A 26,226-nucleotide genomic window follows, 5' to 3' on the forward strand; every position below is an offset into this window, starting at 1 on the left:
CTGTGCTCTCTTCTGTCTAACAGTACTCCTCTGTGGTCTCTCCTGTCCTATCAAGCTCCTCTGTGCTCTCTCCTGTCTGATAGTACTCCTCTGTGCTCTCTTTTGTCTGATAGCACTCTTCTGTGCTCTCTCCTGTCTGATAGTACTCCTCTGTGCTCTCTCCTGTCCGATAGCACTCCTATGTGTTCTCTCCTATCTGATAGCACTCCTCTGTGCTCTCTCCTATCTGATAGTATTCCACTGTGCTCTCTCCTGTTTAACAGTACTCCTCTGTGGTCTCTCCCATCCTATCAAGCTCCTCTCTGCTCTCTCCTGTCTGATAGTACTCCTCTGTGCTGTCTCCTGCCTGATAGCACTCCTCTTTGCTCTCTCCTGTCTGATAGCACTCCTCTCTGCTCCCTCCTGTTTGATAGCACTCTTCTGTGCTTTCTCCTGTCTGATAGTACTCCTCTGTGCTCTCTCCTGTCCGATAGCACTCCTTTGTGCTCTCTCCTGTCTGATAGCACTCCTCTGTGCTCTCTCCTGTCTGATAGCACTCCTCTGTGCTCTCTCCTATCTGATAGTATTCCTCTGTGCTCTCTCCTGTCTAACAGTACTCCTCTGTGGTCTCTCCCGTCCTATCAAGCTCCTCTCTGCTCTCTCCTGCCTGATAGTACTTCTCTATGCGCTCTCATGTCTGATAGCACTCCTCTGTGCTCTTTTCTGTCTGATAGTACTCCTCTGTGCTCTCTCCTGTCTGATAGCACTCCTCTCTGCTCTCTGCTGTCTGATAGCACTCCTCTGTGCTCTCTCCTGTCTGATAGCACTCCTCTGTGCTCTCTCCTGTCTTATTGGACTCCTCTGTGCTCTCTCCTGTCTCATAGTACTCCTCTGTGTTCTCTCCTGTCTTATAGTACTCCTCTGTACTCTTTTGTGTCTGATAGTACTCCTCTGTGGTCTCTCCTGTCTGATAGCACTCCTTTGTGCTCTCTTCTGTCTGATAGCACTCCTCTGTGCTCTCTCCTGTCTGATAGTACTCCTCTGTGCTCTCATATGTCTGATAGCACTCGTCTGTGCTCTCTCTTGTCTGATAGTACTCCTCTGTGCTCTCTCCTGTCTGATAGTACTCCTCTGTGGTCTCTCCTGTCTGATAGCACTCCTTTGTGTTCTCTCCTGTCTGATAGCACTCCTCTGTGGTCTCTTCTGTCTGATAGGATTCCTCTCTACTCTCTCCTGTCTGATAGCACTCATCTGTGCTCTCTCCTGTCTAATAGGACTCCTCTGTGCTCGCTCCTTTCTGATAGTACTCCTCTGTGCTCTCTCCTGTGTGATAGTACTCCTCTGTGCTCTTTCCTGTCTGATAGTACTTCTCTGTGCTCTCTCCTGTCTGATAGTACTTCTCTGTGCTCTCTCCTGTCTGATAGCACTCCTCTGTGCTCTCTCCTGTCTGATAGTACTCCTCTGTGTTTTCTCTTTTCTGATATGAATCCTCTGTGCTTTCTCCAGTCTGATAACACTCCTTTGTGCTCTATCCTGTCTGATAGTACTCCTCTCTGCTCTCCCCTGTCTGATATCACTCCTCCGTGCTCTGTGCACTCCTCTGTGCTCTCTCCTGTCTGATAGTACTCCTCTGTGCTCTCTCCTGTCTGTTAGTACTCATCTGTGCTCTCTGATGTCTGATAGCACTCCTCTGTGCTCTCTCCTGTCGGGTAGCACTCCTCTGTGCTCTCTCCTGTCTGATAGTACTCCTCTGTCCTCTCTGATGTCTGATAGTACTCTGTGCTCTCTCCTGTCTGATGGTTCTCCTCTGTGCTCTCTCCTGTCTGATAACATTCCTCTGTGCTCAATCCTGTCTGATAACATTCCTCTGTGATCTCTCCTGTTGATAGCACTCCTCTGTTCTCTCTCCTTTCTGATAGGACTCCTTTGTGCTATCTACAGTCTGACAGCACTCCTCTGTGCTCTCTCTGTTGTCTGATAGTACTCCTCTGTGCTCTCTCCTATCTGATGGTACTCCTCAGTGCTCTCTCCTATCTGATAATATTCCTCTGTGCTCTATCCTGTATGATAACATTCCTCTGTGATCTTTCCTGTCTTATAGTTCTCCTCTGTGTACTCTCCTGTCTGATTGCACTTGTCTGTGTTCTTTCCTGTCTGATAGCACTCATCTGTGCTCTCTCCAGTCTGATAGTACTCCTCTGTGTTCTCTCCTGTCTGATAGCACTCCTCTGTGCTCTATTCTGTCTGATAGTACTCCTCTGATCTCTCCCCTGTCTGGTAGCACTCCTCTGTGCTCTGTGCACTCCTCTGTGGTCTCTCCTGTCTGATAGCACTACTTTGTGCTCTCTCCTGTCTGATAGCACTCCTCTGTGCTCTCTCATGTCAGATAACACTCCCCTGAGCTCTTTCCTTTCTGATAGTACTCCTCTGTGTTCTCTCCTGTCTGATAGCACTCCTCTGTGCTCTATTCTGTCTGATAGTACTCCTCTGATCTCTCCCCTGTCTGGTAGTACTCCTCTGTGCTCTGTGCACTCCTCTGTGGTCTCTCCTGTCAGATAGCACTCCTTTGTGCTCTCTACTGTCTGATAGCACTCCTCTGTGCTCTCTCATGTCAGATAGCACTCCACTGAGCTCTTTCCTTTCTGCTAGTACTCCTATGTGCTCTCTCCTGTCTGATAGCACTCCTCTGCACTCTCTGCTGTCCGAAAGTACTCCTCTGTGCTCTGTCCCATCTAGCACTCATCTGTGCTCTCTTCTGTCTGAAAGCACTCCTCTAGGCTCTCTCCTGTCTGATTGCACTCCTCTATGCTCTCTCCTGTCTGATAGTACTCCTCTGTGCTCTCTCCTGTCTGATAACACTCCTCTGTGGTCTCTTCTGTCTGATAGTACTCATCTGTGCTCTCTCCTGTCTGATAGGACTCCTCTGTGCTCTCTCCTGTCTGATAGGACTCCTCTGTGCTCTCTACAGTCTGATAGCACTTCTCTTACTCTCTCCTGTCTGAAAGTACTCCTCTGTGCTCTCTCCTGTCTAGCACTTCTCTGTGCTCTCTTCTGTCTGATAGCAATCCTCTGTGCTCTCTCCTGTCTGATTGCCCTCCTCTGTGCTCTCTCCTGTCTGATAGCACTCCTCTGTGCTCTCTCCTGTCTGATGGTTCTCCTCTGTGCTCTCTCCTGTCTGATAACATTCCTCTGTGCTCAATCCTGTCTAATAACATTTCTCTGTGATCTCTCCTGTTGATAGCACTACTCTGTTCTCTCTCCTTTCTGATAGGACTCCTTTGTGCTATCTACAGTCTGACAGCACTCCTCTGTGCTCTCTCTGTTGTCTGATAGTACTCCTCTGTGCTCTCTCCTATCTGATGGTACTCCTCAGTGCTCTCTCCTGTCTGATAACATTCCTCTGTGCTCTATCCTGTATGATAACATTCCTCTGTGCTTTCTCCTATCTGATAGCACTCCTCTGTGCTCTTTTCTGTCTGATAGTACTCCTCTGTGCTCTCTCCTGTCTGATAGCACTCCTCTGTGCTTTCTCCTATCTGATGGCACTCTGTGCTCTCTGCTGTCTAATAGTACTCCTCTGTGCTCTCTCCTGTCTAGCACTTCTTTGTGCTCTCTCCTGTCTGATGGCACTTTTCTTTGCTCTCTCCTGTCTGATAGTACTCCTCTGTTCACTCTCCTGCCTTATAGTACTCCTCCGTGCTCTCTCCTGTCTGATAGTACTCCTCTGTCCATTCTTTCCTGTCTGATAGCACTCCTCTGTGCTCTCTTCTGTCTGATAGTACTCCTCTGTGCTCTCTCTACAGTCTGATTGCACTTCTCTTTGCTCTCTCCTGTCTGATTGCACTCCTCTGTGCTCTCTGCTGTCTAATAGTACTCCTCTGTGCTCTCTCCTGTCTAGTACTCCTCTGTGCTCTCTCCTGTCTGATAGCACTCCTCTGTGCTCTCTCCTGTCTGACTGCACTCCTCTGTGCTCTCTACTGTCTGATAGCACTCCTCTGTGCTCTCTCCTGTCTGATAGCACTTTTCTGTGGTCTCTCCTGTATGATTGTACTCCTCGGTTCTCTCTCCTGCCTTATAGCACTCCTCCGTGCTCTCTCCTGTCTGATAGCACTCCTCTCTCCTCTCTCTCCTGTCTGATAGCACTCCTCTGTGCTCTCTCCTATCTGATAGCACTCTGTGCTCTCTGCTGTCTAATAGTACTCCTCTGTTCTCTCTCTTTTCTAGCACTTCTTTGTGCTCTTTCCTGTCTGATAGCACTTTTCTGTGCTCTCTCCTGTCTGATAGTATTCCTCTGTTCTCTCTCCTGCCTTATAGCACTCTTCCATGCTTTCTCCTGTCTGATAGCACTCCTCTGTCCTCTCTCTCCTGTCTTATAGTACTCCTCTGTGCTCTCTCCTGTCTAGCACTTCTTTGTGCTCTCTCCTGTCTGATAACACTCCTCTGTGGTCTCTCCTGTCTGATAGTACTCCTCTGTGATCTCTCCTGTCTGATAGGACTCCTCTGTGCTCTCTACAGTCTGATAGCACTCCTCTGTGCTCTCTACAGTCTGATAGCACTTCTCTGTGCTCTCTCCTGTCTGATAGCACTCCTCTGTGGTTTCTGCTGTCTGAAAGTACTCCTCTATGCTCTCTCCTGTCTAGCACTCCTCTATGCTCTCTCCTGTCTGATAGCACTCCTCTGTGCTATCTCCTGTCTGATAGCACTCCTCTGTGCTCTCTCCTGTCTGATTGCGCTCCTCTGTGCTCTCTCCTGTCTGATAGCACTCCTCTGTGCTCTCTCCTGTCTGATAGCACTCCTCTGTGCTCTCTCCTATCTGATAGTACTCTGTGCTCTCTGCTGTATAATATTACTCCTCTGTGCTCTCTCCTCTCTAGCACTTCTCTGTGCTCTCTCCTGTCTGATAGCACTTTTCTGTGCTCTCTCCTGTCTGATAGTACTCCTCTGTTTTCTCTCCTGCCTTATAGCAGTCCTCCGTGCTCTCTCCTGTCTGATAGTACTCCTCTGTCCTCTCTCTCCTGTCTGATAGCACTCCTCTGTGCTCTTTCTTGTCTGATAGTACTCTTCTGTGCTCTCTCTTGTCTGATAGCACTTCTCTGTGCTCTCTCTCCTGTCTGATAGTACTCCTCTGTGCTGTCTCCTGTCTGATAGCTGTCCTCTGTTCTCTCTCCTGCCTGATAGCACTCCAGCGTGCTCTCTCCTGTCTGATAGTACTCCTCTGTGCTCTCTCTCTTGTCTGATAGCACTCCTCTGTGCTCTCTCCTGTCCTATCAGACAGTACAGAGGAGTGATATCTGGCAGGAGAGAACACAGAGGAGTGCTAGCCCACACTCACTCGTGAACTTTGTTCGTGCCTGTGTTTCCGCTTGGACAAAGCCATGATTTTATAACTCATGATTTCTATAAAAAGGAAATACAATTTTTGCCAACATGTACAAGATATAAAAAGTTTTTGAATCTGACAATGCCCATTTAAGGAGACCTAAAGGATAACGGGCAGTGCTACTATGAACAGTCACTTTGGCCAGTTAAACACATCAGTTATTACAGATGGTTATTTTTGGCTTCACCATGGCAGTGTCATATGTAAGTGGCATTATCTACCTTAATACAGCTAATGTCTTACCTACATATTTTACTTTACTGTGCAATATATATTTTTCATAGTTGAGCAGGCTTTGCATATTTCACAAATACATTGCAGACCTTGGATTTGGAAAGGTCAGTGATCATAAAGCCATTACATACAGTGGGGCAAGTCAGTCAGCCACCAGTTGTGCAAGTTCTCCCAAAAGATGAGAGAGGCCTGTAATTTTCATCGTAGGTATACCTCAACTATAAGAGACATAATGAGGAAAAAAAAAAATCCATAAAATCACATTGTCTGATTTTTAAATAATATATTTGCAAATGATGGTGGAAAATAAGTATTTGGTCACCTACAAACAAGCAAGATTTCTGTCTCTCACAGACCTGTAACTTCTACTTTAAGGGTCTTCTCTGTCCTCCACTCATTACCTGTATTAATGGCAACTGTTTGAACTTATCAGTATAAAAGACACCTGTCCACAACCTCAAACAGTCACACTCTGTAATCTGCAATAGGTAAGCAGCCTGGTGTGAAGAAATCAACTGTGGGAGCAATTATTAGAAAATGGAAGACATACAAGACCACGGATAATCTCAATTGATCTAGGGCTCCACGCAAGATCTCACCCCGTGGTATCAAAATGATCACGAGAACGGTTATCAAAAATTTCAGAACCACACGGGGGGACCTAGTGAATGACCTGCAGAGAGCTGGGACCAAAGTAACAAAGGCTACGATCAGTAACACACTACTCAAATCATACAGTTCCAGACGTGTCCCCCTGCTTAACCCCTTAAGGACTCAGGGCGTACTTGTATGTCCTGTGTCCGCTACTGTTCTATAATGCGGGGCCACAGCGTGTCGGGTCAGGCCCGGCCTCTAGAGACGGGGACCCGTGGCTAATAGCGCACAGCACTGATCGCGCTATTAACCCTTTAGACGTGGTGTTCAAAGTTGATCGCTGCGTCTCAAGTGAAACTAAACTAATGCCGGTTAGCTCTGGGGGCTGTGCGGGACCGTCGCAGGGAAATCGATTGATCAATGTATGTATCAATCGATTTCATACACTGATCAAGATCAGTGTATGCAGTGTTATAGCCCCCTATGGGAGCTATAACATTGCAAAAAAAAGTTAATAAAGATCATTTAACCCCTTCCCTAATAAAAGTTTGAATCACTCCCATTTTTCCATAAAAAAAAAACAAAAACTGTGTAAATAAAAATAAACATATGTGCTATTGCCGCGTGCAGAAATGTCCAAATTATAAAAATATGTCATTAATTAAACCAAACGTTCAATGGCGTACGCGCAAAAAAAATTCCAAATTCCAAATAGCGTATTTTTGGTCACTTTTTATATCATGAAAAAATGAACAAAAAGCGATTAATAAGTCCGATCAATATACAAATGATATCAATAAATATTTCAGATCACAGCGCAAAAAATGAGCCCTCATACCGCCCCATACGCAGAAAAATAAAAAAGTTATAGGGGTCAGAAATGACAATTTTAAACGTATAGATTTTCCTGCATGTAGTTATGTTTTTTTTTTCCGGAAGTACGACAAATCAAACCTACATAAGTAGGGTATTATTTTAATTATATGGACCTACAGAATAAAGATAAGGTGTTATTTTTACCGAAAAATGTACCGTGTAGAAACGGAAGCCCCCAAAATTTATAAAATGGTGTTTTTTTCTTCAATTTTGTCGCACAATGATTTTTTCCCATTTTTCCATCAAATTTTGGGTAAAATTACTGATGTCAATACAAAGTAGAATTGGTGGCGCAAAAAAAAAGCCATCATATGGATTTTTAGGTGCAAAATTTAAAGAATTATGATTTTTTTAAAGGTAAGGAGGAAAAAACAAAAGTGCAAAAACGGAAAAACCCTGAGTCCTTAAGGGGTTAAGCCAGTACATGTCCGGGCCCATCTGAAGTTTGCTAGAGAGCATTTGGATGATCCAGAAGTGTATTGGGAGAATGTCTAATGGTCAGATGAAACCAAAGTAGAACTTTTGGTAAAAACTCTACTCGTCGTGTTTGGAGGAGAAGGAATGGTGAGTTTCAATCCTAGAACCCTATACCTACTGTGAAGCATGGGGGTGGAAACATCATGCTTTAGGGCTGTTTTTCAGCAAAGGCACCAGGCCGACTGATCCGTGTAAAGGAAAGAAAGAATGGAGCCATGAATTGTGAGATTTTGAGTGAAAACCTCTTTCCATCAGTAAGGGCATTGAAGATGAAACGTGGCTGGGTGATTCTGCATGACAATGATCCCAAACACACCTCCCGGGCAAAGAAAGAGTGGTTTCGTAAGAAGCATTTCAAGGTCCTGGAGTTGCCTAGCCAGTCTCCAGATCTCAACCCCATAGAAAACCTTTAGAGGGAGTTGAAAGTCCATGTTGCCCAGCAACAGCCTCAAAACATCACTGCTCTAGAGGAAATCTGCATGGAGAAATGGGCCAAAATACCATCAACAGTGTATGAAAACCTTGTGAAGACTTACAGAAAACATTTGACCTCTGTTATTGCCAACAAAGTGTATATAACAAAGTATTGAGATGAACTTTTGCTATTGACCAAATACTTATTTTCCACCATAATTAGCAAATACCGTATTTATCCTAAAGTCTACCTGCGTGTTATACGCCGATAAGCCGAGGCAGTTCAATGATTTAAAGCGGGCGCTTTAAATCAATGAACAGCAGATGCTTTTTCAGGTGCAGAGACTGCCAGCGCTGCCGGCTTCTCTGCCCCTGCCTGTCCTAGGGTCCCTGCTGCCACCGCTTCTCTCCCCCTGCTATCGGCGCCGCTGCCCCTTCTCTCCCCCTGTCTATCGGTGCCGCTGCCCCTTCTCTCCCCCTGTCTATCGGTGCCGCTGCCCCTTCTCTCCTCCTGTCTATTGGTGCCGCTGCCCCTTCTCTCCCCCTGGCTATCGGTGCCGCTGCCCAATTGCCGGCGCAGATAGTCAGGGGGAGAGAAGCAGCCCCGGCAATGGGGCAGCGGCGCCGACAAACAGGGGCAGAGGCACCCATTGCCGACGCCGCTGCCCCGTTGCCTCCCCCATCCCCGGTTGTATAATTACCTGTTGCCGGGGTCGGGTCCATGCTGCTTCAGGCCTCCGATGTGGTGTCCCCTGCGTCGTTGCTATGCGCTGTCACTTGTCATTGCGTTTCGCAGCGCATAGCAACGACGCAGGGGACGCCACACTGGAGGCATGAAGCAGCGCGCACCCGACCCCAGCAACAGGTAATTATACAACCGGGTAGTGGGAGGTAACGGGGCAGCGGCGCCGGCAATGGGTGCCGCTGCCCCTTCTCTCCCCCTGTCTGTCGGTGCCGGCAATGGGGCAGCGACACTGACAGGGGGAGAGAAGGGGCCGCGGCGCCGATAGCCAGGGGGAGAGAAGCGGCGGCAGCAGGGCTCTAGACCCCAGGAAAGGTAGGGGGAGAGAAGCAGGCAGTGACGGCCTCTCTCCCCCTGCCTTTCCTGGGGGCTTCTGCGGGGTAAAAAACAGGGTATCGAGGTTTACACACGCATACACACGCACCCTCATTTTACCAAGGATATTTGGGTAAAAAAAATTTTTACCCAAATATTCTTGGTAAAATGAGGGTGCGTGTTATAGGCCGGTGCATGGTATACCCCGATAAATACGGTACATTCTTTAAAAATCAGACAATATGATTGTTACGCCTAGCGCTCCGGGTCCCCGCTCCTCCCCGTAGCGCTTACGGCGTCTCTCTCTCCGCAGCGCCCCGGTCGGTCCCGCTGACCGGGAGCGCTGCACTGTCATGGCCGTCGGGGATGCGATTCGCACAGCGGGACGCGCCCGCTCGCGAATCGCATCCCAGGTCACTTACCCGTTCCCGTCCCCTGCTGTCATGTGCTGGCGCGCGCGGCTCCGCTCTCTAGGGCGCGCGCGCGCCAGCTCCCTGAGACTTAAAGGGCCAGTGCACCAATGATTGGTGCCTGGCCCAATTAGCTTAATTGGCTTCCACCTGCTCCCAGACTATATCTGATCTCTGCCCCTGCACTCCCCTGCCGGATCTTGTTGCCTTAGAGCCTAGTGAAAGCGTTACTGTGTTTGTCCATACTGTGTACTTGACCTCCTGCCGTTGCCCCTGACTACGATCCTTGCTGCCTGCCCCGACCTTCTGCTACGTCCGACCTTGCTTCTGTCTACTCCCTTGTACCGCGCCTATCTTCAGCAGTCAGAGAGGTTGAGCCGTTGCTAGTGGATACGACCTGGTCACTACCGCCGCAGCAAGACCATCCCGCTTTGCGGCGGGCTCTGGTGAATACCAGTAGTGACTTAGAACCGGTCCACTAGCACGGTCCACGCCAATCCCTCTCTGGCACAGAGGATCCACCTCCTGCCAGCCGGCATCGTGACAGTAGATCCGGCCATGGATCCCGCTGAGGTTCCCCTGCCTTCTATCTCTGATCTCACCACGGTGGTCGCCCAGCAATCCCGACAGATCGCCCATCTAACCCACCAGCTGTCGGAAGTGTCCACCATGGTGCAGCAACTTCAGTCGCAACTTCTGCCTCTGCTACAGCAGCAACCATCTCCTCCGCCAGCTCCTGCACCCCTTCCGCAGCGAGTGGCCACTCCTAGCCTCCGCTTGTCCCTGCCGGACAAATTTGATGGGGACTCTAAGTTTTGCCGTGGCTTTCTTTCGCAATGTTCCCTTCACTTGGAGATGATGTCGGACCAGTTTCCTACTGAAAGGTCTAAGGTGGCTTTCGTAGTCAGCCTTCTGTCTGGAAAAGCCCTGTCATGGGCCACACCGCTCTGGGACCGCGATGACCCCGTCACTGCCTCTGTACACTCCTTCTTCTCGGAAATTCGAAGTGTCTTTGAGGAACCTGCCCGAGCCTCTTCTGCTGAGACTGCCATGCTGAACCTGGTCCAGGGTAATTCTTCCGTTGGCGAGTACGCCATACAATTCCGTACTCTTGCTTCTGAACTATCCTGGAATAATGAGGCCCTCTGCGCGACCTTTAAAAAAGGCCTATCCAGCAACATTAAAGATGTTCTGGCCGCACGAGAAATTCCTGCTAACCTGCATGAACTCATTCATCTAGCCACTCGCATTGACATGCGTTTTTCTGAGAGACATCAAGAGCTCCGCCAGGAAAAAGACTTAGATCTCTGGGCACCTCTCCCACAGTCTCCGTTGCAATCTACGCCTAGGCCTCCCGCCGAGGAGGCCATGCAAGTGGATCGGTCTCGCCTGACCCAGGAGGAGAGGAATCGCCGTAGGGAAGAAAATCTTTGTCTGTACTGTGCCAGTACCGAACATTTCTTGGTGGATTGCCCTATCCGTCCTCCACGTCTGGGAAACGCACGCTCGCACCCAGCTCTCGTGGGTGTGGCGTCTCTTGATTCAAAGTCGGCTTCTCCACGTCTCACGGTGCCCGTGCGGATTTCTCCTTCAGCCAACTCCTCCCTCTCAGCCGTGGCCTGCCTGGACTCTGGTGCCTCTGGGAATTTTATTCGGGAGTCCTTGGTGAATAAATTCCGCATCCCGGTGACCCGTCTCGTCAAGCCACTCTTCATTTCCGCGGTCAACGGAGTCAGGTTGGATTGCACCGTGCGTTACCGCACGGAGCCCCTCCTAATGTGCATCGGACCTCATCACGAAAAAATTGAGTTTTTGGTCCTCTCCAATTGCACTTCCGAAATTCTCCTTGGACTACCCTGGCTTCAACACCATTCCCCAACCCTGGATTGGTCCACAGGGGAGATCAAGAGCTGGGGTACCTCTTGTTTCAAGGACTGCCTTAAACCGGTTCCCAGTACTCCCTGCCTTGACCCTGTGGTTCCCCCTGTATCTGGTCTCCCTAAGGTCTTTATGGACTCTGCCTGCCATAAGAAGTGCCTCTCCCCCCCTCCCAGCCCAGTCAGGCAAGCCTCGGTGCCTCCTCATGGCCCCCGTCCTGGTGTCACACTGCCCCGTGCCAGGCCTCGCCCTCTGCCCTCCCTCCCCATTCCCACTCCTGCTGTACTGCCTGCCGTTGAGGAATCCCTCCATTCTTTCCCGGTGTCCTCATCCCAGGGGAGGCAGTTACCGGACAAAGAGAAGGGGAGACCTAAGGGGGGGGGTACTGTTACGCCTAGCGCTCCGGGTCCCCGCTCCTCCCCGGAGCGCTTACGGCGTCTCTCTCTCCGCAGCGCCCCGGTCGGTCCCGCTGACCGGGAGCGCTGCACTGTCATGGCCGTCGGGGATGCGATTCGCACAGCGGGACGCGCCCGCTCGCGAATCGCATCCCAGGTCACTTACCCGTTCCCGTCCCCTGCTGTCATGTGCTGGCGCGCGCGGCTCCGCTCTCTAGGGCGCGCGCGCCAGCTCCCTGAGACTTAAAGGGCCAGTGCACCAATGATTGGTGCCTGGCCCAATTAGCTTAATTGGCTTCCACCTGCTCCCAGACTATATCTGATCTCTGCCCCTGCACTCCCCTGCCGGATCTTGTTGCCTTAGAGCCTAGTGAAAGCGTTACTGTGTTTGTCCATACTGTGTACTTGACCTCCTGCCGTTGCCCCTGACTACGATCCTTGCTGCCTGCCCCGACCTTCTGCTACGTCCGACCTTGCTTCTGTCTACTCCCTTGTACCGCGCCTATCTTCAGCAGTCAGAGAGGTTTAGCCGTTGCTAGTGGATACGACCTGGTCACTACCGCCGCAGCAAGACCATCCCGCTTTGCGGCGGGCTCTGGTGAATACCAGTAGTGACTTAGAACCGGTCCACTAGCACGGTCCACGCCAATCCCTCTCTGGCACAGAGGATCCACCTCCTGCCAGCCGGCATCGTGACAGTGATTGTTCCGGTGGTGTCTTTCGCTCCTGCAGTCGTCTCCGGTCCTAGACTCTGCCTGTCTCTTCCCGAGAAAAATGAGGGGGATCCCAAGTCCTGTCGTGGATTTGTGACTCAGTGCACATAGAACTCTTAGCAGATCTGTTCCCTACGGAACGAACAAAGGTGGCCTTCATCCTCAGTCTTTTAACTGGGAGGACTTTGGCCTGGGCAACTCCGCTTTGGGACCGTAGTGATGTTCTCACTACCAATCTCCAGGCGTTCCTGACAGAATTTCGGGGTGTCTTCGAAGAACCTGCACGAGCTTCCTCCGCTGAGAGGGCATTGCTGAGCCTTACTCAAGGCAACTCCTCTGTGAGCGAATATGCCATTCGCTTTCATACCCTGGCATCAGAGTTAGCATGGAATGAAGAAGCTCTCTGTGCCACCTTTAAGAGAGGACTGTCAAGTCAAATCAAGGATGTTCTCGCTGCACGGGAGTTGCCTTCTAATCTCAATAACCTAGTACAGTTAGCCTCCCGGATTGATATCCGTTTCTCTGAGCGACGTGAGGAACTATGCCAAGAAAGAAAGTCAGCACAACTTCGGCACTTTCCTCGTCAGGCACCAGCCTTCCTGCAACCACCACAACCTTCTCTCTTGCCTCACGCAGTGGAGGCTAAGATTGGTGGATCGGTCTCGCCTGAACCCGCAAGAAAGGAGGATCTCTGCCTATACTGTGCCAGTGTGGATCACTTCCTAATAGACTGTCCTCTGGGTTTTCAGTCAAGTAAACGTTCGTGCCTAGGGTTTGTAGGAGAGGCCTCCCTAGGTGTGAATACCACCTCTCCATGCCTAAATCTCACGGTCCAGCTTTCTCTGCCTTCCAAAGAGATCATCTCTGTTATTGCTTTCCTGGACTCTGGCTCTGCGGGAAATTTTAATTGATGCCTCCCTAGTGCATAAGCATCGTCTGTCGGTGTCTCATCTGCTAAAGCCTCTCTTCATCTCCTCAGTAAATGGTGAAAGACTGGACTGTACAGTGTTATATTGCACAGAACCACTGACTATGCATACCAGAGCCTCACATAGGGAGACTTTGTCCTTCTATGTTCTCCCACATTGTACTTCTCCTCTCTTGCTTGGCCTTACCTGGTTGTAACGCCATGCACTGCAGCTGGACTGGAAAACTGGAGAGGTTCTTCGCTGGGGTCCATATTGCAACAAAAAACTGTATCCACGTACGTGTCACAAAATTAGAACCATCTTCTCGTCCTCTACCCGCTTTGCCTTCCTTTCTTAAGGACTATGCTGATGTCTTTAGTGAGAAGCAAGCCGAAGTGTACCCACCACACCGCCCCTACGATTGTCCTATTGACTTCCTACCCTGCACCATACCGCCCAGAGGCAGAATCTACCCTTTATCTGTCCCCAAGAAGGGGTTCATCATGAAGTCCTCCTCCCCTGCTGGGGCTGTTTTTTTCTTTGTGGGGAAAAAAGGACGTGTCTCTGCGACCTTGCATCGACTACCGTGGTCTAAATAAAATTACTGTGAAGAACCGCTACCCACTTCCTTTGATCACAGAGTTGTTTGATCGTCTGCGAGGGGCCAAAATTTTCTCTAAACTGGATCTTCGTGGGACATACAACTTGATCCTTATATGAGAAGGGGACGAAGACCGCATTTAATACTCGTGACGGACATTTTGAGTATCTGGTGATGCCATTTGGACTTTGTAATGCTCTGACGGTCTTCCAGGAGTTTGTTAATGACATTTTTCGTGATCTCTTATACTCCTGTGTTGTCGTCTACTTGGATGACATTCTCATCTACTCTCCTGACCTCCAAACTCATAGTTCTCATCTCCGTCAAGTTTTACAGCGCCTCCGAGATAATCCTCTCTATGCAAAACTTGAAAAGTGTACTTTTGGAAAGTCCAGCCTTCCGTTTCTGGGGTATATCATTACCAGTCAAGGACTGCAAATGGATCCTAACAAGTTGACTGCAGTACTGGATTGGCCTTGACCTTCTGGCTTGAAAGCGATTCAGCACTTCCTTGGCTTTGCCAATTATTTTAGGCAATTTATTCCACACTACTCCACCTTGGTTGCCCCCATTGTCTCTCTTACTAAAAAGACTGCTAATCCGAAGGTATGGACTCCTGAGGTCAAAGAAGCCTTCAAACAGTTAAAAGCTGCCTTCACTTCCGCCCCTGTCCTGTCAAGACCAGACCCAAGCAAGCCATTTATTTTGGAAGTGGATGCTTCTTCTGTCGGGGCAGGTGCTATATTGACACAAAAATCTTCCAAAGGAGAAACTGTAACTTGCGGTTTCTTCTCTAAAACCTTCTCACCTGCAGAGAGAAAGTATACCATAGGAGATCGTGAGCTTTTGGCTATTAAGTTGGCCTTGGAAGAATGGCGCCATCTCTTGGAGGGTTCTGTACATCCACTTACCATTTATACTGACCGCAAGAACTTGCTTTATCTACAGTCTTCTCATCGCCTCAATCCTCGTCAGGCTCGCTGGTCTCTGTTTTTCTCCAGGTTTGACTTCTTTATTCATTTTCAGCCAGCTGAGAAGAATCGTCGTGCTGACGCGCTTTCTAGATCCTCTGAGGTACAAGACCAAGAATCACATCCTGAGCATATTATACTTCCTGATCATCTAATTTCTGCCGCACCAGCAACTCTCCAGCATCTGCCTCTAGGGAAGACCTACATTTCTCCTAGCCTAAGACTCCGAATCTTGAAATGGGGACATTCCTCTCTTTTGGCCGGCCATGGCGGAATATGTAACTCCCTACAACTCATCTCTCGACACTATTGGTGGCCAACTCTAAGAAAAGATGTCGTTGACTTCGTCCGCTCTTGTTCAGTCTGTGCCCGGGACAAGACCCGTTGTGCCAAGCCTGCTGGTCTTCTACAACCTCTGCCAGTTCCTGAGCTGCCCTGGACCAACATAGCAATGGACTTTATCACTGACCTTCCATCTTCCAGTGGCAACACGGTCATCTGGGTTGTGGTTGACCGGTTTTTTAAAATGGCTAATTTTGTGCCCTTGCCAGGGTTGCCATCAGCACCGCAGCTAGCCAAGTTATTCTTCGTTCACATCTTCCGTCTCCATGGACTACCTACCCATATTGTCTCCGATCGTGGGGTCCAGTTCGTCTCCAATTTCTGGAGAGCCATCTGTTCCCGCCTCCAAGTTAAATTGGACTTCTCCCCGGATTACCACCCTCAATCCAATGGTCAAGTCGAAAGAGTGAATCAAGTCCTGGGGGATTATCTTCGTCATTTTGTCTCCGCTCGTCAAGATGACTGGACCGATTTACTACCCTGGGCCGAATTTATAATTATAGGAATTCTGAGTCCACTGGAACTTCCCCCTTCTTTGTGGTCTTCGGCCTTCACCCTCATCCTCATCTTCCCTTGTCTTCCTCTTCTTCTGATGTACCTATGGCTGACGAACTGGTTTGAAATTTCGCCTCCATCTGGCAGAAGACTCGCCATTCCCTTCTGCTTGCTATGGACCGTATGAAGTCACAAGCGGACAGGAAAAGACGTCCTCCTCCAAGGTGTTGCTTTCCTCCAAGTACATCCACTTTAAGGTACCCTCTTACAAATTAGGTCCACGTTTTTTGGATCCCTATAAAATAAAAAAACTCTCTCCGGATCCCGAATTCCTTCCATGTCTTCCTCTTGAAGCCTGTCATCTACAACCATTTTTCTCGAGAAGATATCACGCCCTCCTCCATCTCTGGTACCTCAGACGTTTTTGCTGTGTAAGAAATTCTTGCCTCCAAGTTGGTCAGAGGAAAACGCTACTTCCTTGTGGATTGGGAAGGATTCGGTCTTGAGGAGAGGTCTTGGGAGCCTCAGGACAATATTCTGGAGCAAGATCTTCTTAAAAGCTTTCTGATCTGTAAAAAGAGGCGGAGACCAAGGGGGGGTACTGTAACGCGCTACGCTCCGGCCGCCAGCTCCAGCCGTGAGCGCAGTGTCCCGGGGTCCCCGTCTGTCGGCGGGGCTGGGATTCGCATTGCGGGACGCGCCCGCATGCGAGTCCCAGCCCGTCACTTACCCCGCTCTGCTGCTTCTTGTTCTCAGCTCCGTCGCACTCGTCGCCATCTCCTAGGGCGCGCGCAGCGGAACTCTGTAATTTAAAGGGCCATTGTGCTCTTAATTAGTATATGCACCTGTCTACACATTATAAGTTTCTGCACCTCCCACACCCCCCTGTCGGATTTTCAGTGCCCCTAGCCTGAGATTAAGTGTTCCCTATAGCCTGTTAGTTTGCCTTCCTCTATGTTATTAGACTCCGCACCTTTGCCGCCTGCCTTGACCTTCTGCTACGATTGACTACGCCTCTGCCTTATCCTCCTGTACCTCGCCTTACCCAGCTACCTGTGTGGTCGAGCCGTGTCAGGGGTAGCGACCTGGGTGTCGCCTGCCGCAGCAAGCCCATCCTGCCTTGCGGTGGGCTCTGGTGAAGACCAGCGGCACCTTAGACTCCGCTCCCTGATACGGTCCGCGTCATCAGCTACACAGGTTAGTGGATCCACATTCAGCTCCATTACAGTGATTTTATGGATATTTAGTTTTTTTCATTATGTCTCTCATAGTTGAGGTACAGTATGCCTATGATGAAAATTACAGGCCTCTCTCATCTTTTTAAGGGGGAGAACTTGCACAATTGGTGGCTGACTAAATACTTTTTTGCCCCACTGTATCTGCCTAGGTAAAACTATAAAGACAAGGAAAAATATAAAAATGCTTCCAGCTCATCTGGATAACACAAAGTGACTATCTGTATCAAATGCTATACTTTAGCACTGGATACTGCCACGTGGAAGATACATTTCTTGGAAGGTGTTTAATGTTCCCGTAACTGATCTGGAAACATCATAAGTAGATACAATCCACATAATCATTAAAGCATACAGGATTTTCAGGAATTTGTACATTGGAAATTTTTTTTTCCAAATAAGACAAGCGAAAACGGAAATAAGCAATAAGATTGCTTGTTTAATTTTTATAAAAGACCATTATTAATGAAAGCTGTAATCCGATTGGTTGTTATAGGAAACTGCCTTAGGCCCCGTTTCACAAGTAATTCCATCTTGCAGCCGCCTCCCATTGGTTTCAATGGGAATTCCGCTGCTGAGTTAAAATGTCAGATGTGTATATTCCAGCATGCCCAGACAGCCAACGGCTTTTAGGTCGTGCAGGGAATTGAAGTTTTGCAACATCTGGAGGGCCACAGCTTGAGACCACTGCACTAATGGGTGTACCACACTACCATGGCAACCGATGTGTGGTGGTGATGTCATCGGACATCCAGTTGCCATGCAACCAGATACCAATCACTCCTGGTGGCCTATTTAAACCCTGCAAGGGCTTGATGAACGTTTCTATTTTCTAGTTAATGCCTCTCCACTATGTCTGTCTAGTTTTACACAGGATATATATATATATATATATATATATATATATATATATATATATATATATATATATATGGATTGTTGTCTTCTTGTCTTCCCTTGAATCAGTAACCTTCTTGTTCTCTCCTAAGTATTGGCCAACTGAAGTGATCTCTCCACCTTCCGCCGTGGGGTCTATTCCACCTCTTTCAGATTTTTCCTTAAAATGCCAATCCCAAGTCTTATTGGGGCTTTTTGAAGTAGTATTCCATGTATTTGCAACTGTATATTTTTCCACTGAACACTCCAAGATTGCGTATATTACCTGTCTGGTCTCTAGAGAACATCTGGACCGGCCATCTCCTCTATGAAAATGCAATGACCCATCTGTCTCCTCACTACAGACCTTCCTTTAAACCTTTTCAGGGGCGTTTAAGGAAACAGGTCCTAATTTTATTGCAATGTTTTGTTGAAAGAAGGACCCTCCTCCATTAGGTAATTTCTGGAAAGGATTGGCATATTAAAGATAAACTGGTTGACCATGATATTCCCTCCTCTTGGCATAAATATTCAAATAAAGGGGTTATCCACCATAAAGTGATTTTAATACGTACCTGCCAGACAGTAATGGACATGCTTAGGAAGGGTCTGTGCTTGTCTTGGGGCTAAATGGCTATGTTGGTAAAAATAAATATTGGGGCAAAAATCACAGAAGAATTGTGAGAAAACCATCACACACAGGTACAAACACAATATAATGAACTACACTAACTTTACAGCCCCTGTAGCATAGTCAAATAAAAAATAAATACTGGAATACCCCTTTAAGGGAGAAGGCCCAGAATAAGGAATGCTCCGCTGTCCCTCATATTTACCTTTTTTTTTTTTTTAGTGATCCACCTACACCTACTGTATCTACTGTTCCACATGTCTGTGATGTGCCTATAAAGGTGCATCAGAGGAATGGACCAGGAAACTGGCTTATGGTCTGTGCCTTTACTGTAGTCAAAGAGAACATTTGTAGTTGAATTGTCCTGTCAGAATAGGATAATTAAATGGGCACTGTCAGATACAAAACTTTTGATATGTTGTAAAGCATTCAAAACCAATAGATTTTGCAATTGCTTTCTTACACATTTTTCAGTATTTCATACTGAAAAAGCCAGTAAAACAACTGTCCCCCCTTGGACACATACTAGTCCTGCTGTGTCCATGCATCATCACCTATGTCATGGACACACTTCCTTGATTGACAGCGCAGGGCTTACAGCTGGAGGAAAAATCCTCCCACTATCAGCTTGTGTCCCGCTACTGTCAGTGAGGACAAGCTGGGAGTTGTAGGTTTGCTAATGCTAGGGGAGATGTGAGCAGACAGCATACTGAGGGAGGGGGCGGAGACCTGCACAGTGAGGCCCCGCCCCCTCCCTTTGAGAGGAATTCAGACTAGTGAGCTAAATTAAAAGTGAAATAAAAAAAGAAATAAAGGTGCTAGACACTTAAAAATTTGATGTACATGGTCAGGATTAGGTACTGATTGATATATTTAAAAAAAAAAAAGTTTTTTTCATTGGATATGATGGGTATGATTTAAGGTAAATCAAGGACAACTTATTTCTCCCCAAAGGAAAGAATTATTCTTCCAGTTATCTGTTGTGCTGTTGGACACTTTCAATTTCTACTGAAGCCTTTTCATTGATTCTGGGGCAGCCAGAACCTTTTGTGGTCTATGTTCTGGATCTTACATTGCTGATTTCCATGTTACTCCTTGACCAACCCTTTTATCTAACCTCTATAAATGGCTCTTCCATTCAATAATGTCTAGTATGCTACTGCATCCTACCAATCCAGATGCAGGTCAGTCTTTTACATTTGGAGGAGGTTACCTTCTGCCAGCCATCCATGACCTGATCACAGAATAGATCAATTGGGGGTTCCTTTTGTTACTAGTGTTGTCTGTATGTTGTGCTTGTACACTTTTCTGTGCCTCTATCTAAAGGAGTGCTGCAATGTTGAAAAATTTTGATAAGGGTCTGATTGCAGGGGGTACGACCACTGGGAACCCCTGCAATCTTCTGCTTGGTGCTCCAGCTCTCCTCGCATTCGGCACGCGCACTCCATTCATCTCTATGGGAGAGCCAGAGATACACGAGCGCTGTAGTCATTTATCTCCAGCTCTCCCATAGAGATGAATACAGGGTGCATCCCAACCCCTACTCTGTGCCCAAGGAGGGCCAGAGCACTGTGCAGGAGATTGCCAGGGGGTCCTAGTGGTCAGACCTGCCAGGATCAGACACTTACCCCCTATCCTTTGGATATGGGATACATTTTCCTATACTGCAGTACCGCTTTAAGTTAAAGATTTCCCTGAGTCTTCCATAATAATACCATAATTTAGCAGAAAGAGACTCCATCAACCTGCCGAGGCACAGATCTCCTTGGGTCAAAGTATATCCTCTTTCAATACCTGAGACTAAGGTCATGTTAACCTATATTTACGAAAACCTCCAGAGGTGGGGGTTTACTTGTGATTCCTAGTTCCTAGTAGAAAAGAGACAGGTATGTAAGTCCTTGCATTGACTACCAATGATTATAGCAGATCGTGTAAAAGATAATTTCAGAACTATTTGGCCATAGCCAACAAGCTCTGTACAGTGCTTTTGAATATGTTGCTATTAAAATAAAATTATGAATATAATTCTGAATATCATTTCAGAGAAGAGTCTATTTTAACAAAGCAAGAACTTCTGGGACTTGTATCTTGATCCACATTAAAAAGAGGATGAGGACAAAACTGTTTTTAATACTGATGAGCACTAAAAACACCTGGTCACGTCATCTGGCTTTGAAATGATCCAGCCATCCTTCAACATTTCATTAATAAAGTGTTTAGCAATCTTCTCTACCACTTAGTCTTACTGTACCTAAACTTACTTTACCTAACATCCTGGTCTTTTCAAAGGTGTGTTCTCTCATCCTCAGCCACATTTATCAAAAACATGCACTAAACTGGAGAAATGATACTTTGAGATGTCCTACTTCCCCTTTTTGAATACATAATTTCCACTAAAAGTTTGAAGGTGGTCCCAGTAAAGGTTTCTGCTATTCAAGGCTAATGTGAAGATGCTTCAGCACTTTTTACGATTTGTTATCTACTATCAACAATTTCTTAAAGACCTCTTCGGTCTTGTTCCTACCCTTACTACGATCCCTTTTAAAAGACCAGTTGCCATTTTTGGCCCAAAACTGCTGTCCATGCCTTTGTGCAACTCAAGATCGATAATGTCTACCCTCTTATATCTGTAAGCTCTTTAGCCATCCTTCACCTAGGTGTGTGCCTCTTCTGTGTAAGTAGTGGCTGTCCTGTCACAGAAATAGAATATTAAAAAACTATGTCCTTGTGCCTTCTTTTAATGAAATTCTCTGCTGCAGACCAAAGGTGCTCCATTGTAGACTGAGAGCTTTGATGGGCATGTCAGACTTGTGTTAAGGAATGGTGGCATCTCTTGTTACAGTGGTTGAGTATAAAACCACCATCTACGCAGATCACAACCTGGAATATCTTTGACCCACCTCAAGGATGACTCCCCAGCAAGTCCATTGGGTCCTGTTATTTAAAATGTTGACTTTATACTCATGGGAAATTGTGTATCTCTGCAGGGTTTACTATCTGCTTCTTAGTAGTCCAAAATATTTTTGCTATCCAAATGTATTTATGTGTTTCCTAATTATATAGTTTCGCACTGAGGAGCACAGTTTGTATCCTGTTTTTGAGATCTCTGTAAGCATCTGAATATCTTGCTATTTTTTTTATTTAAAAGATTTGAACCCGAAGCTAATGGGGAAAAAGTGTGGCAACCAATCCATGGAACAATTTTTACATTCCTACATCACTTTAGAATAAGTGGCTAATCCTCCTGACAACCATCTCTCGGCTTCCGGCAAGGAATCTTTTTGAGGTGTTTTTTGGACAACAAACTGCTGTCTTCCTTACTCTGTCCTGTCAGTCTGTTGTATCTCCCATCAATGTCCTTGTCAGGATTCGGCAGGCTGATGGTGGATCCTCTGTGTCAGAGAGGGATTGGCGTGGACCGAACCGGTGGACCGGTCTAAGTTGCTACTGGTTTTCACCAGAGCCCGCCGAAAAGCGGGATGGTCTTGCTGCGGCGGTAGCAACCAGTTCATGTCCACCGGTAGCGGCTCAACCTCACTGACTGCTGAGACAGGCGAGGTACAAAAGGACAAGACAGAGGCGAGGTCAGACGTAGCAGAAGGTCGGGGCAGGCGGCAAGGTTCGTAGTCAAGGGCAACGGCAGAAGGTCTGGTAACACTGGTAAGGGCACTCACAAAACGCTTACACTAGGGACTGAAGCAACAAGATCCGGCAAGGACAGGAAGGGGAAGTGGGTTTATATACAGGTGGAGCAGGGAAGCTGATAGACACTGATTGGGCCAGGCACCAATTAGTGGTGCACTGGCCCTTTAAATCTTAGAGAGCCGGCGCGTGCGCGCCCTAGAGAGCGGAGCTGCACGCGCCAGGACGTGACAGCCGTGGAACGGGACAGGTGAGTAGATTGGGATGCGACCCACGGGCGGGCGCGTCCCGCTACACGGATCGCATCCCCGCCGACAGTGACAGTGCAGCGCTCCCGGTCAGCAGGTCTGACCGGGGCGCTGCAGAGAGGAGAACGCCGCGAGCGCTCCGGGCAGGAGCAGGGACCCTTAGCGCTCGGCGTAACTGTCCTCTGCATAGATTTCAGCTTCATTTAGAACAAGGTACACCAAAGATTGCAATACATTGTTGTTAGAATCAAAAGATGATCATCTTAGGCCCATTATTTATCCTGAAATCTGTCTACAGACACCATCAAGCTAAGAGCATCTTCCTCCAAGCAGACATCTTGTTTCATTAGACCATTGTATGCCCTAATGGCCCCCAAACACATTAGTGAAGAATCACCCAAAACCAAGTGATTCTTGTAATCTGTTTGAAGGCCTCCTAAGTCTCCCCTAATAGAAGACATTGAGGAAGAAAAGGATCAGGCATGTTTGATATCAACTGCCCAACACAGTTGCCACAACTACCCCACAGCAGTTTGTAAATCTTATATTTTGATTCCGTCTCTTGTCTTATTCTTTGGATTAGTTGCCTTTTCAGTTGTCTCTTCAGTACTGACCCTTGGCCACAACATTTGCCCTAATCTCCTCTGAATTTGTTGCTCTTGCTTAACCTTCTGGTTCTGACCTAAGGCTCCATCTGACTATTCCCCTCTCACTTCTGTGGAAACTGCGACCTGGAGATTTATTCAAATAAGCACAAACTCCTTTGAAGTGGTCCATGAAAAAGAATCTTTCTAATGTGGCCATTCACTAGAAGGCCATAGGTTTGCAATTTCATGCCATATAAAATGTAAATAACATTTTGTGCTATATAAAATTTACGTACAAAATCAAGTATTTATTTCTATAGTGGACTCTGTATAGCATGATGATGTCACATATAGTTCTGCACATAATGTAAGAGGTGTATGTTTGTTACAGTCGGTGGACCTCCTCTCCTTTCCAAGCTAAGGCAGCGGTGCCATATTCACAGCAGGTGGTTTTTCTAGAAGGAAAAAGAAAGGCTTGTGGCATAGTTTCTTGTGATGTTAAACATTCCTTCTTGTAAGATTTTGAACATTATATATTGATCAACTACGAACCTGTTTACTCTAAGTTTGCAGGAAATTAGTTGAATTAGGCCCCTTTCACACTGCCGGTATGCTCTGGCAATTTTGTCCATCAAACTCCCTCTTTTTATTTAAATTTTTTGCCTTTTGCCGGACGTAATTTTGACCAAGCATACCGGCAAATAACAGGTCCCCATGGATGCCATTGTATTCAATAGCAGACGTTATTTTTGGAGAGAAAAGCCAGAGAAAAAGACTGTGCAAGCACTATTTTTTCTCCAGATTTTCTTGATCCTACAATAACGGACTTCACACTGTCGGAGACAGCCGGCAGTGTGAACGTAGCCTTAGTCAAGAAAACGTCAAATGGATGAAGGATATTATTAGACGTTATAAAAATAGAGACTGTATTGACACTGACAGGATATAATCATGATTTCAATAGAACATCCTACCACTGACACCTTACCATGCCAGGATACCCAAGTCTTTAGTGTGGTTGGTATTTTAGAGCCAGCAGCTTGTTTTTAGCATGTACCTGTTCTGTGCAATGTAAATGACTGTATTCTACAGTACAGGAAGGAAGTTCTAGCTTATGAATGGAGAAGTTTTGAAGCCGTTGCCCAAAGGTCAAATGGAGGCTCAGTGCAAATGACCCCTTTTCCAGACAGGTTGGTAATAGTTTCCCCAGACTAGTGTTCTACAAAGGGATGAATAAGTGTCAATTGTTCACAGCAAGTGTTATACTATATGGCTGTCAATGGCAGGAAATAAAGTCTTCTAGAGTTCTTTTCTTTTTGAAAGAAACCGAATTGTTGCATGCGCTGTATACGAACATAAACCTTGTCTTCTTAAAGAATATGGCTCAAGGGGCAAGCAATGCATACAAAGTCAGCAGTGGAAAAGGTCATTAATAAAGAGTGGAATAGCCCAAATGTAGTGTAATCACAAGCTGTACTGTAACGGTATATCAGTAAGCTGTACTGTAACGGTATATGACGTGCATAGAAAAGCTTTACTGCAATTGTTTGATGTGCTTAACTGTGTTCACTTGTCTGCCAAGTACATCTGAATATGCGCTTTGCAGCCTTGTAGACACCTGATCCTTGGGCAGGTCAATAGAAACAGCCATAAGTTACCATAAAATCCAGCCTCAGCATTGTCTATTATGCTCATGTACTTTATTTCAGTTTTAGGCTTGTATTGTTTAGTCTAGTTTCATCTATTGTTTAAAGAAGTTGTATAGCACAGATGAAAAAGATACAAGTTCATCAAGTTCAACCTATTGTATCAATCCACAGGAAGACAAAAACAAACCCCCCTTGAGACGATTGGCAATTCGTCCTCATGTAATGCTGCCCATACAAAATTATTGTTACTGATAGCACAGTGTCACTTTTAGCTGGACAAAATCATTTTCACCCCAAGTAAAAATGTGGTCATCAGTCTAAGTACTTAAGGATCATATCTATATCTATATATATATATATATATATATATATATATATATATATATATATAACAATTAATGCAACAGCTCTGTATGCTGAATTCTAAGTGGATAAGAACTGACAATAACCTTCTTTATAAGAAAACGCAACATCCTAAAGATACAGAACTTTTTTGGGGACCTAAAAACTCCTAAATGTGTTATGAAAAACTATATAAAAGTTCTGCTTGATTATTGACATAAAAGGTGTGGACTTCTGTATGAAGCCATTGTCCATTTTGCTACAGTTTGATTCTTTAGTTTAACCAGAAAATGAGTATATACAGTATGGGTGGCCAAAGAGTCAAACAAGTAAACTATCTCAACTCGCAACATTTTGTCAGAATATGATAGAAAAAATGTTTACATTTTATAAGGAGTGTAGATAAGGGACTGAAGCCGAGAATCATGTGTCTTGGGTACCATGGGAATTTTCAAAAAGTTAACATGTTGCTTAGGTTATTTAGGTACATGGCTAGAACATCAAACTGTAAAATTGCCTTGGGTGAAGGAAAGCCTAGCTACAACTAGATACCATCTAGTGGGAATGTTTTATGATGTCTCCGTTAACTGTAAATTACTATAAGGATTATTTGACAAATTTTTCGGGTCATACTTTTGGTAAACCATACTTCCTCTGCTTTGGATAAATGTCCATTTTCTAACTACAATCTGCTAAGAGAAGACTTTGTTGAAAGGTAGAAAGTTCAACCTTTCAACTTCACAGGATCAGGGGTAGACGGTGTTCTCCTTGCCAGTTCCACACCCCATTAACATGTGTTGCCTGCTTCAAATGCTCCTTTAACCTTCCTTGACTTTTTTTCTTGCCATTGGAAGCAATTACCTTGAAAGGAAAGCAGGTTCATACTTTTTTATATAAGGATGTGAAAATTACCCATTTGAATAGGGCCAGGGGGAAAAATTCACACACTCCCGTTTTCTTTGTTAGACTCTCGCACCTTTTTTGAAAAGATTTCAAGGCAACTTTTTGTGCTCACCAAAACCATGTACAGTGGTAGAGTGTGATTTCCTTAATAAAATCATTCAGGTTTAGCTGGGGAAAGACAAACAAACCACTGACCTATGCAGCAGATAAAGAGAAAACTATTTGATCTACCACAAATATTTGTATATCAGCTTTTCCATACATTTCTTAACATGATAGAATCTCTTCACTTTCCACTTTGGCTTGAAGCATTACTGATCTGAGTTTCGCCTGATAGAGGGAAAAAAGCTAAAAGTACCTTTACCATTATCATAGTAACTATTTGAATA

This window comes from Hyla sarda, chromosome 7 (assembly GCF_029499605.1).
Source record: "Hyla sarda isolate aHylSar1 chromosome 7, aHylSar1.hap1, whole genome shotgun sequence".
Lineage (NCBI taxonomy): Eukaryota > Metazoa > Chordata > Amphibia > Anura > Hylidae > Hyla > Hyla sarda.